The sequence below is a fragment of the Pomacea canaliculata genome, linkage group LG1 (genome assembly GCF_003073045.1).
Source record: "Pomacea canaliculata isolate SZHN2017 linkage group LG1, ASM307304v1, whole genome shotgun sequence".
Classification (NCBI taxonomy): Eukaryota; Metazoa; Mollusca; class Gastropoda; order Architaenioglossa; family Ampullariidae; genus Pomacea; species Pomacea canaliculata.
In genome coordinates this window covers 33,454,816-33,467,199 of record NC_037590.1, presented here as the reverse complement: position 1 = coordinate 33,467,199, position 12,384 = coordinate 33,454,816, and the positions used below count along the sequence as shown (strand labels likewise).

General features: G+C 40.9%; 1 long non-coding RNA gene and 1 other non-coding gene across 2 annotated transcripts; one reads left to right on the top strand and one right to left on the bottom strand.

The window, feature by feature from the left end:
* Positions 1-1,880: 1,880 nt before the first annotated feature.
* LOC112566600 lies at positions 1,881-3,714 on the bottom strand. Its single transcript, XR_003099659.1, has 2 exons — positions 2,889-3,714; positions 1,881-2,448 (listed from the first exon to the last, which is right to left on the bottom strand). It is a non-coding gene; the product is annotated as an uncharacterized LOC112566600 (long non-coding RNA).
* A 7,770-nt stretch (positions 3,715-11,484) lies between these two features.
* Trnag-gcc lies at positions 11,485-11,555 on the top strand. Its single transcript has one exon. It is a non-coding gene; the product is annotated as a tRNA-Gly (tRNA).
* The last annotated feature ends 829 nt before the right edge of the window (positions 11,556-12,384 follow it).

Sequence of the window (12,384 nt, the reverse complement as noted above, 5' to 3'; positions counted from 1 at the left end):
AGTGATTTGTTGGTGCCAGCCCTCTTAACGGGTAACATAAAGAGAAGGTAGTTGCATGGGTGGGTGGGATATCTGGACCCGAGTCTGTGCCTAAGCTAAATGCAAAAGACAAGGAAGAGCTGATGATTTTAGAACGTCATCTCGGCTGGCCATGTGGAATGATGTATGTAACAACTCTTCCCTTAGTGGGAATGGGAGATAATTTCCTTGATGGCGAACACATTTCAAAGTAAACCTGATTGCTGTGTGGTGTAAGGTGTGTGTGAGCAATGTTCTAAAAGTGACGAATGCATGGGGAGGGAAGGATTGTTTGTTACAGCAACAGCTTCAACCTTTAGCACGCACTTTTTGGGTGGATACCAGAGTGACGCAGGCATGGGGATAGGTACACCACTAGAGCAAAGATTCATAGCCTGGGGTGCCCGCAACCTCAGATGAACGTTCACAGGGTGCGACAATGATCGAGTGGGTCGTGCCCTTGAATGACGAGTTATCACGTAGCCAGATGCTATATAGTGTGCATTAATAAGTTGTTGAATCTGATTGTTCGGTTTATATTTCATTTCATTGTGCACCGAGTTAACTTATTTTTTTTAATTCAATTTATTCGCCAGCTTTATTGTTCACAGTTTTAATTTGTGGTTCAAAGATAAGAAACTACACTTCATTTTTATATGTGGTATTCCTTTAGTAGGGATGTAAACATTAAGCATTTCCTAGCGGTGTGAGGCACAAAAATACTGGAAACCCCTGCCATATGGGGAAGATAAGGCTGCGAAGAGAAAGGGATGAACACTGCCCTCACCGTCTCGAGATAAGTGAGATGCTCACTCACTCCCTACAGCTCAAAGGTCACGGGACTAGTTCTAGCTTTATACACAAGGGGGAGTGCCACAAAAGCCCTCATTAAATATACGCCTTATCAAAATAATTATCAAGAACACAGCGGAAATGTCCCCATCATGCAGGGCACAGCACGCGGTCCTGTCAAACAGCCCCCTGGCTGTCACCAACGTTTGATTAACGTGTCGCGGGAGGAACTGTCCCAGTGAAAGTGCACTTAGCTGCCTCGAAAGCGGAGTTTTTGCTAATTTTTGCAATGAATAATTAATCTGCCTTATGGCCTCCAAAGTGGACTCGTGCCATAGGGGTTTACTACACAGATCGAGGACAGAAGGGAAACTTTGCCTGTGGATGATAATGTAAGAATCACGTGGGAGACTCACCTCTGTATTTTAGAAATTTTCACTTTTTTCAGACCGTGTCAAGGACTCATATCATTTCGTTCAGGTATATCTCATCCGAGTGTTTTTTTTTTATTTGTTTTGTTTTGTGGATTCTACTTGTCTCCATTTCTCCGCAATTTTATAGGCCTACGCTGAATAAAAAGTCAGTCTGTCATTTTATAACTTTTTGTTTATGATCTACGGAGCGTGCATTCGTCAACAATTTCTCTTCTACGAGCTTTGTGCTTTGATGTCGCTACAGTTTCTACTTCATGTTGACATTTTGTACACGACAACACTGCAATCCTGATAAGTCTTGCTCCATGGATTTTTTTTAAAATTACTTGCTTTATAACTGACACTTAACTCAGTTCCAGAACTGACGGCGTTGCCCCATTATTATAGTATTGTTTTTGTAAGGTGCTTTTAGCCCATCCCTTAATGGTGGGATTATTATTATTATTATTATTATTATTATTATTATTATTATTATTATTATTATTATTATTATTATTTATTTCTAAGTGCAAAATTTGACGGCGCCTGTGCCATACAAAGAACATTAGGCGTTTTCTTGTGTTCTGTTTGAGTACGGATAACTGTATTTGCAGTACTTGAAAAATACTGAGGAAAAACAAGACCAAAACAATTATATTTGACATTGAAACTGGGTATATTCAACTGTACAGCAAAAGTAGTATATGAAAAAGATTAATCGCCATACATATCAGACACATTTTTTAAAAAAACCCTATCGAAGGCTTACACAGACATTAAACATATTTGAGATTACAAGTAGCGATTATAATTATTTACATTGTGATCACAAATACATGTCAACAACATACAAGCATACAAACCACACTATACATCAACATAATCGCTTTTTCTCAGCGAGTTATAGGATTCATGTTGAGTATGAGTGGAGTAACTTCTGTTGTTGTTGTTTTTTTTCTTGATGTCTCCGAAGATCATGAATCGCGGCCTCATCTAACTCGTCCTCTACAATCGTGGTTACTTAGGGGGCAGGAAGGTGTACAGTGAAGTACAGCAGATGTATAAGCTGAAAAATAGTGAACATGGCTTTTGTGCTATCCTCCCGGGGGGCTGATAGAGTGACAGAAGGAGAAGGCATTAGAATTGGGCTGAGTAAGTAGTCTACTGCACAGCTGCCTCAGAAACTCTTGTCTGACGGTGGTGTAGTTTGTATCGCCGCCGAGAACTGCAACACACACACAGAAACAAACAAGAGAAGAGAGAAAGAAGGATCATTTATATCAGCAGAACAACAGATTACAGAATAATGCAATCATATTTGTAAGCAACTAAGTTTCAATACGGTTGTACATCCTCTATAATAAATATCCAATATAAAATTTTATTATAAGGACACTGAATCCTGGGAAAAAAACACTCTGCGTTTGGGAGTGTTAGTTTTTAATCAGACAGAAAATAAATTGTAAAGCCAGTTCCACTGAGAGTTCAGACAGGTTCATTTTAGAGTTCCCATACAAGTGACTAGCGACCCAAAGAGTCATGTAGAGGTGTTTAATTACATATAACAGAAACGCATGAGGTTGGGGAAGGGTCTTCAATCCCCGCTTTTTATACTGTCGACCATATCGCGATAGTCTGATATTAGCAAACAATTGTTAAACTTACCCGTTAATGGACTCTTTAGCCAGAAGCTGGCATCCGTTGCTGGTGCCGAAGGAACTTGTCGAGAGTTTTGACCCGCAGATGGGAAAAGTTGTGATGGCAGCGAGGGTGCGTTGGCACCTGCAGCAGAGGGAGCTTGGTTAATCCTGCCGTTGTAATAATTTCTGTACGACTGTGAACCGGTCATCTGGCACAAGCATCCAGCAACGATCACGATTACGAAGAGGCCAACCTTTGTCATGGAATTCTTGGGGCGAGACACAGACGCCATCCTCCTGTTTCTGGGGAGTACGTTCTTTGACAGGAACAGCACCTACGGCGCCGTGACGTAGTCACGTGAAGTGAAACAGCGCCACAAATATTCAGATGTGTCGACAGTAGCACCACTGATTCTGTCTTGAACTTGTTCTTTTGTCCTTAAACTTCCAGTGGCAATTCTAAGGAAATTCTCATTGCTTGTTGAGCAAGGCTGGAAAAAGAGAGCTGGGATTTAATTTCCTTCGGATTTAAGAAGACAAGCACTGAATCGCACAAGCGGAAATTTCCTGTTCACTTAAAATTATGAACGATATCTTGAAAACTCTTCCTTTTCAAACGGCAGGGAGCAAAATTCCACCCACACATAAAACACCCGTTTGAAAAAAAAAAAAAGCTTCAAAAACAAAAGCCTCCCAAAACCATTCCGAGCAAAAGCACAAAGAAACGCTTTGCACCGCATGGACCAGCAGGGTGTTACCCCGGACTTGCCACAACAGTCAGTGTTTCCGACACAGTCAGACCCCTACTCTATTTTTAAGACGTAGATTAACAACTTCGGCTCCCCCTTGCTCACTAGGGGGTCACTTCAAAACTATTTTTTTTGTCTTAACATCCAGCATTGCGGTTAAAGGTCTAGTAGGGTGCAATATTTTTTTATAACGAATGTGTGAACTCAGAGCAAGATACTATTTGCTACAATCTTGGTAAACGCCCCGACTCATTCTCTAGAAACAAACATCATCATGCAGAGAAGAAGGTTAATATCACAGAGATTAGGGTTATATACGAAGAAGCTTACATTGTAAAGTTCTCAGCCAATGAGAGAACTTGCTGACCATGTATTAATGATGCATACCTATGAGAAAGGTGAGAAAGTTATTCACTAGGTTTTGGGAAATAGTGTCTTGGCTTAATCCATTCATTAAAATAACCCAACTCACCAGACCTTTAAATGTCTAACAGAATCAAAATGCAAAGCGTATGGGTGTTTAAAAAAAATCACGAGCTTGGAAAGCATTTCCCAAAATATATGCATTTTTAGATACAGGTCTATAAACATTATCCCGCACAAAAAAAGGTCAAAGTCCTCTGACATCAGGAATGTAGACGGAGACGAATATGTTGTCAAGGCTACAGCCAATGGGCGAGTAGCAACTATATGGTAATTAAAAATATCCCTAACGGTTTTGACCTATGTGCATGATAATTCGGTGGCTCGAAAAGGGAGGAAGATGGTAAAGGAAAAGTTGGTATTCTCTTATTATGAGAAGTAATGTCTTGTTCTAAGATCAACACAGTGATGTAAAACAAAAAAAGTTTCTCTGCAAGTGTAGACCTTTAAAACAAGCCGACACGAGGGCCACGCGACATGGCATAAGTCGTCCACCGAGAACGTGATGCGGGAGGGTGGGTGTGGGAGAGCGGCTATCACTTGCTCTGTCCTTGATGTTAACACTACTCAGTCAATGATCCCCCAATCCCAATAAAAAAAAAAAGGTAGACTAGAGGTGATCGACTTAGAAGGTAGAAAAACACTTCTTCTCGCGCGCATGACTTGTCCATTTTTTTTTCCTTTTTAATCAGAATATCAAATTTGTTTCCCTGATGGACAGAGCAAATTAGTTCTGACCAATAGGAACAATTAAACTTCATTTCACGGAAATGTCACTTTGTGCCTTTTTGTTTAGTTATCTTTACTGGAAACTAAATTCACAGGTTTGTGTCCCGCCACCTTTTTTTTCAATGGTCTTGTGTGTTTATGCCTAAATATGCTTATCCAGTTATCAATGAAGTCAGAGAGCTTCTAATCTTCAAAACCAGTGACAACAAGATCTGGTACACAACCATAATGTACTTACAAAAAGATATAGCTAATGGACTATGAGGTCAAGGGAATAGAATAGGGCGTGTAGCTATATGGACATGAGGTAAGGGTGCCTCAGAGATAGCTATGGACATACGGAAAGACAGGCTCAGAGGTCAGAGGTAGCTATGAAGTAAAAGAGATTCAAGGGTACCATGTGTAGTCTCAGTGGCAGCTATGGGGTTAAGAACTTTAGAGAGATAGTCATAGACCAAAAAGGACACTCCCTACATGCTCGAGGTATGTTAAACGACACGATCCGAAGTCCTCGCTTCCTCTACACCTGGAAAACAACCTCTGTTTTCTTGTTTACTTAGTTTGCCAAGCTTCCGTTTCCCAGGAAAAGATTAATTAGCTTTTCCTTTCTTCCGTCTCCCTACGCTGTCTTTAATTTTAAGGTGGGCAAACACCACCGATGATTTATTAAGTTTCATTAGTCATGCCGGGCCTGGCGGCAAATACGAGTGTTTATGACCGAACGTAGGCGCGGGCATGTGCCCGTGTATATGTTTATAAACATACATGTCTATAAACACACATGTGTTTATGCTAATAAATATTTGTCCATGTTTATAAACTTGTGAATGGTGTTTCTAGGTTTAGTCATTATGAAAAACGTGCGTGTGTTTTTATTTGTGGGTTTAAATGCATCCATTTGTATAAAAGCAAGTCCTTTCTTCACTGAATTTTCCTTGGACTGAAAACAGAGGATAAACATATCGTTTGCAGAAGATGGTATGGTAGGGGAAAGTCTCCCGAGGCCTGTTTGTCCCCCACAGTTAAAGATGGAGTCAACAGGTAGACAGCTGGTTGGATGCTGCACGTAGCCAGCAGAGTTTAGCTGACAGTCCGCGTGATCATCATTAAGGTTGATGAACCGGAAACAGTCACGACCTCGCAGGCACTTTTACTTTATGTGTGTGTGTGAAGCTGGGCTCTCTTAGGTCATGGATAAGTGTAGGTACAAACCCATTCATCAGTGCCAATGGGCTGGGGCAGGTTATTAATGTGCACACACTATCTCTTTCTTTCTCCGTTGCTCAACTACTTTCACTCTACCACAAAAAGGCAATTTATAAAGACGTTTGTATCACAGACTAGATAATAAGATCCACATCCATCATCTAAACCAATAACACTGCGCACAAACTTACTTGTCTTTCAACAGTTTATGCCTTGATGTAAAAAAAAAAAAAGTATTAGTAATGTAAACATCTTTGTGTACTACAGAGACATCACGGGTCGACCTCATTTTCTGTCCAGGTGAGACTTACAGTCTGTTGGTGTGTGTTTTGCAAGGAACTATTCGCTCACACTGCTTTGAACTAAGTGGAGATGGCTACACAGCTCCTTGCCTACCCAGGAGCTTTCCCGGAGTAAATATCTGATTTATCAGGGTAACTAAAACGGCAGAAGAAGACGATCGACGATGAACTTGTTAATACTTTTTTGTTAGTAGATGTAAGGCACATTCTTTTGATTCCAAAATAAGGAAAACCCAAATATTTGAATAAAAGTCAAAGGCGATAAGGGGATTTTCCGTTCTAAGAAAAATCCATTGCAACTTTTTAAGCGCATTGTCTGCAGTAGCTTGTCTCTGGCCATAACATTTTTAGCAATCCAGTAATTAAAAAAAAATCATTTCTGTAAATATCCAGTTACAGATATGGTGTTCAGCTGATAAACGATAAGAGAGCCATTGAGAGCCGTAATGGCTAAATGACTGTTTGATGCTGTTTGGTTTGGAGACAAAATGCCTTTCATGGGCAAATTATTTCTGTTCATTTTGCATGAAAAAACGTACTGAGTGGAGAACATTTAATTCTTTCTTTAAATCCCACCTGCCAAATAAAATAGACACACAATTTTATGATAGATTCGTGCATCAGATATGTACTGGTGCAAAATCTCTGTCACGGCAGTTAGAGCCAAATAAATTTAGATGATCTCTTATCTTTATTCTAGCCGGTAAAGTTTGCTTCTATGCTTGATTTTTATGATTTAATATGCATTTGTTTTTGAAATAAATGTCTTTATCGGTTTCATTGCCCTAATTATTAAAGTGTCCGCTAGCGCATGGGTGAAATGTTAATAAAGGGACACTACTCATATAAGAGGCTAAAAAAGAAAACCACGATTGTCTCCCCTATCTCATGATCATTGAACACTTCACGATTTCCTAGCTCAAGAGTGTGAAATTAAGTTTCCACGACAAGAGAATTGGGGAACGTGCAGACGCCAAGGCAACCGGAGGTTTCAGTTAATCTATAAAATTTTTCATAGCAATATAAATGTATATTAAGGAAATTTTAAGAAGAAGGAAGCAAATTTTGAGGGACAAACAAGCAACGTGCATTAAGGGATAGACAGAATGGACAAATACGACGGAGCAGACACACATGCCTCTCGTCGGCCGATTTCTCAGAATTATGCGTGCATGATGCATGTGACCTTTACCCCTAACCGATGGTGGTAGACCACTTTTGATTTGATGCCAGTTGTTGATATGTGTAGCGTCCTTCGATCATGTCGGCTCTCACAGTAAAAAAAAATCATCGACATTGCTGTGTACTTTAGCGTACAGTTCACCTATATAAGTGGCTAACATTACCTTTCATTGATTTTCAAAGGATGAGCAAATGATTATATTTTTTATAATTAATGTACTTTCCAAACTGTACAAAACCACAAACAGAAGAAAAACGTTTTTGCTATAATACTCTGTCTCCCCTATGAACATTTTAATTATAAATATATATTGTACAGACTCCAAACAGTCTCCAAGCCATAATCTGCTCCCACCACCACTAACTGACCTCTCTCCACATCGCTAACCACCAGCATGGCCGAGGCTATCATCAAATCCATGCCATAAAGGGTAAAATACACTGTACTTATCCCTAAACTTCCCTCTACAGACCACCCTATTGAGAGTGTAAAGCTTCTTCAGTTACAGGTTTATCCTCCCCAAATAAAGACTGAGTGCCATAGATCTACATCACTCATTTATATCCACCTCAGTGCAGCTAATACGAAGTTTCTGTCTCTCTGTATTATAATTTTATTATTTACTATCTGAGGTATTAAAAAGGCTAGTCGCATTACCTGAAGAGATGAGGCTCTACAGCCCTCACTCAACTGTTGTGTGGCGGTACCTTTCACCTCACCCTCACTGCCTTACCTTCCCTAACTTTCTACGGTGTCAGGTACCCTAGGTCAGGTGCAGAAAGTTCACTGTGTTCTCACGTGTATCAAACCGGGTAGTCTGCACTCATCAAGTTCGATCGCAGTTGTTCTTACTACGAATGTGTAGAGGTTCGTGGTTCTAACCCAGGCTGTCTGCTTCTCACCCTAAACCCTCACCTATCCCACTGTCTGAGGAGTGGATGACTGGCTGGTATTATTTGTTGTCTGATGTTTGGATGAGTGTTATTATCATTTTAAGTGGATGGGTAATGGGTGATATTTATGTGGCTTTTATTATTGACAAGCTCTGTTATACCATCGAGCACTTTCTACATCGTTGTTGCTCACCTCCACAGGCCGCGAGGCCGCAGACTGCACAGGGCGAACGCGCCAGTAGCTTACAACGGAGATCATGCATTTCTGGCTTTTTTCTTCTTCTTCTTTTTTTTTTTTTTTACAGTCTGATAGGCTTTGGAGGTCTCGCAGCATTCTTCCAGTCTGATAGGCTTTGTCGGTCTATCGGCGTAAAATAACAAGCCATCCGCCTCCATGCCCTGCACCTTCCGTCTCTGGCAGTTTGATAGGTGACAGGTGCTAGCTATTCACGGCTGGGCGACTTCGGCTCCGCCATGCTTGAAGACCAGTCTCACTAATGACCGGTTCTATTGCCAACTCACGGCTCACGACAGTGCAGTGCCTTTATTTTTCATACCTCCCTCTCCCTGCCTTCTCTCTCTGTGTGTATGAATTTTTTCTTTTTATTTTTTGCTGTGTTCATTTCTCATAGTCTTAAACCATCGTTTTTCAAGTCCTCTAAGCTCCCGCATTTGTGCCGATAAAGGAGTAACAGTCAGTTAATCTATCTTTATTAGGAAATTTTGTGCTGGGCAACGAAGGTACGCAGATGCCGCTGCTGATGCTAGTGGTGCAGATGATCATTTGCGTATCTTGCTACTTCCAACCTGTGCAAGGGAAAGCGTGCGAACACACACACATACGTACGCACGCGCGCACACACAAAGAGCAATTAAATGATATTGCAAAAATTAATAATCAGAGAGTTATGCTGTCTAGCATTCATATTTTACAAGTTTTAGCCATTTTAAACATTATAAAGATTTAATGACCTTTTATTTTATTGTGTCGCCTGAGCGTTCATATCGATCTGTTCACACATAAAAGAAGGCCGCATGACTGGTTTAGTCTTTGAAACTTCTATTACGTAATGTATGTATGGTACAGACCTACCAAGGGTCACGTGAACATCACACCCTCACGATTATACAAGACAAGCGTGTTTGGCATTCTATCATCTACCTTACAATTCAAATAAACAAAACTTCTTGTTTGAGTCTTTCGAATGAAAAAAATCTTTCGTTATTCTGCCCATGGGAGTTCTGATTCTGCGACCATTATGGAATGACAAAATGCAAACTAAATTTTAATGCCAAAAAAAATTGTTCCTCAACATATCATGACACTTGGACAGATCTGGAATCTCCTGTGGCCGCAGACATGAAGTGGATAAGAACTACACACAGCATTAAGCTGAGCACTTGGTGAACTGTTGCACTTAACCACTGGCTTTAAAAATAAATTACAATTCGAAAATCAGATAAAAGTAATTTCGTTTACGGGAAGTGAGGGAATGGAAGGAATGTGACCGTGATAAAAACGCTCGTTGGAGGAAAATAAGGTGGATGGGGTTTGGTCTTGGACATCATGTTTTCACAAAATATTGAGAAGAAAGTGATCAGAAAAGACTCTTCCTTGCTCCTACAGCCAGTGGTCCCGAGCAAAAGGCCCCTGAGACAAAAGAAAATCGATCTCTTCCCCCAGTTTGCAGGAAGAGCACGCAAGATCAAAGGGACCGCCCGAGGGGCGATCTATGGGCAGTGCCGAGATCAAAGGACTAGTCGCAGTGCGAGAAACGGTTCGGCAAACAGGCCAAGGGGCGAGAAGTGTATTTTGTAAACACTTGTTGTGTTTTGATCTGGTACCCAGCTCGGCAGGGATGAAAACCTCGGATCGCGGGGCTTTTTTTCTGTCTTTTTTAACGATGCAAGTGACCGCTGTAGTTCCGGGCAGCAATGGCCGTGTCTTCATCAAGCACTCATTAAGCGAGGCATCAGGCGGGTTTTTAAAACGGGTTGTTACCGTTCGCGCCGAGGGGGATGAAAGTCCTCAAGAAGAGAAACATTCTGCGTCAACATGGCCACCAGCCTTAAAGGGCTTCCGTATGTCCAAGCCTTGCCAAAGGGAAACATGGACTGCGGGTGGAATTACATAACGCCAATATGGTCGATCTTGGACCGAAGGGAAATCACTTAATGTCTTGGGAGAATCTCGGAGCAGAGATGCGTTATATGGTGCGAGAACGAAACAGCCTGAACCAGAGGAAAATTATTTGATCTCCTGCCGGCCGAAGGGAAATTGCGGCAGATCCTGGATCATCTAAAAGCAGACGGAATTTATTACATTTTCAAGATGGCCCTCTCAGACCAGAGGAAAATTACACGACTTCCGAGAGGGACCTGAGAACATATATTGGGCACCAGAAGAGATAGCCGTCATCAAAAATTTTAGAGCAGAGAAGACCATTCTCCATGCGTAATTTCTAAAAGGGGAAACAAATTTTTTCTGGATCTTTTGGTTAGAGACCAGGTGACATGTTTCTTGAATTAAGCAACTGGTAGGATACTCTGGATGTCAAGAAAATGGCCTTGTCTCAGACTGACTCTCGTGTCTGGGAGCATGGAAAGGAGAATATATAGAAGCACAAACTGATGCACGCATAGACAGCGAGAAAAATGTGAAGAATTGATACAAATTGTTACTGTAGGAATTTCTATGTATAATAAATGTGCATGTGATTTCCATTCATTAAATCAACGGAATTCTCTATATATAACTCCAGACCATCTGCATCTATATCATATCTATGTATATCGACATATGCTGTACATACATTTGCATATTATAATATTTATGATCATAAAGATGATAGTAATACGATATTTGTACCAAAGAAATCAAAGAAAGCGGCCAAGCTGCATCTGACTAGGTTGTCCGCAAAAATATGCAAATTAAAATATGACAAAAAGTGTTATCCCTCTTGTACCAAGATATAGATTTTCTGGGCAAGTGAAATGGCGGACCACCACAAGTGACCCTGAAAAAAGCATGTCTATGTTTATGAAACAACACAGATAATGTAATAACAATATCATAGCAGCTGAAATTAAAACCATTCTGAAGATTTGAAGCAAAGATAACCTGCTTCCACAGGTAGCATCGGTGGTCTAGTGGTAGAATACTCGCCTGCCACGCGGGTGACCCGGGTTCGATTCCCGGTCGATGCACATTTTTTTTTTTTTTTATCTTTTTAAAATTTGTTTTATTTAATTATTTTTACCAATCTTTTTATGCTTCTATTTATATCTCTCACAACCATACATCCACTTTGCCATGCTGCACGAGGACACGAAGTTAGATTTTTTGACCACCTCAACAATCTCTATTGCTGCTGCTGTTGTGTCTGCTTCTGATTGAGAAAGCTTATTGTGGCAATACTCTGATGTTTGTTTCGTTTTCCACAATATTATCACCTAATCTAGTTTCGGTAGCTTCCGTAGTCCTAATTTTCTTTACTCATAAGAGTTGAATTCTTGAAATAAAGAGCTGGTTATTTTCAGAACCTAATCGTATTATGACAAACTTTTATATCTTAATTCGTTACTACATTTTTGTTTGTATCTGCAGGTAGTAAGGTAAACAAATTTATGAACTTATCTATTTTTACTCACACCCGTCAACCAACCATTCATTCACCTCTTTCTACCAAACACCTCTGCAGCAGGGACAGATGACATTAATAAATCTTGGGAACTCTCGATCATTCTCAAGCACAGGCGGATTGCAATTACTTGGGGGAGAGAGAGAGACTGTTCTAACGGACTCCAGCTTAGCACCTGTGACCAGGTTTGGCGCTAATTGACCAGCGGACTCACCGCACCTGCTGTTGGCTGTGTTCCGACAGCTGACAGGGGAATGCGCCTGCGCCCAGCCTCACTCTGGCATATTTGAGGTCTGGCACGTCGAGTACGCACAGTTTGTGCGCAGCTTCCGTGAACTTGAGGTTTGGGGTGGATGGGTGGTGCGGAACGTATCAGAGGAAACTGATGTGACGGG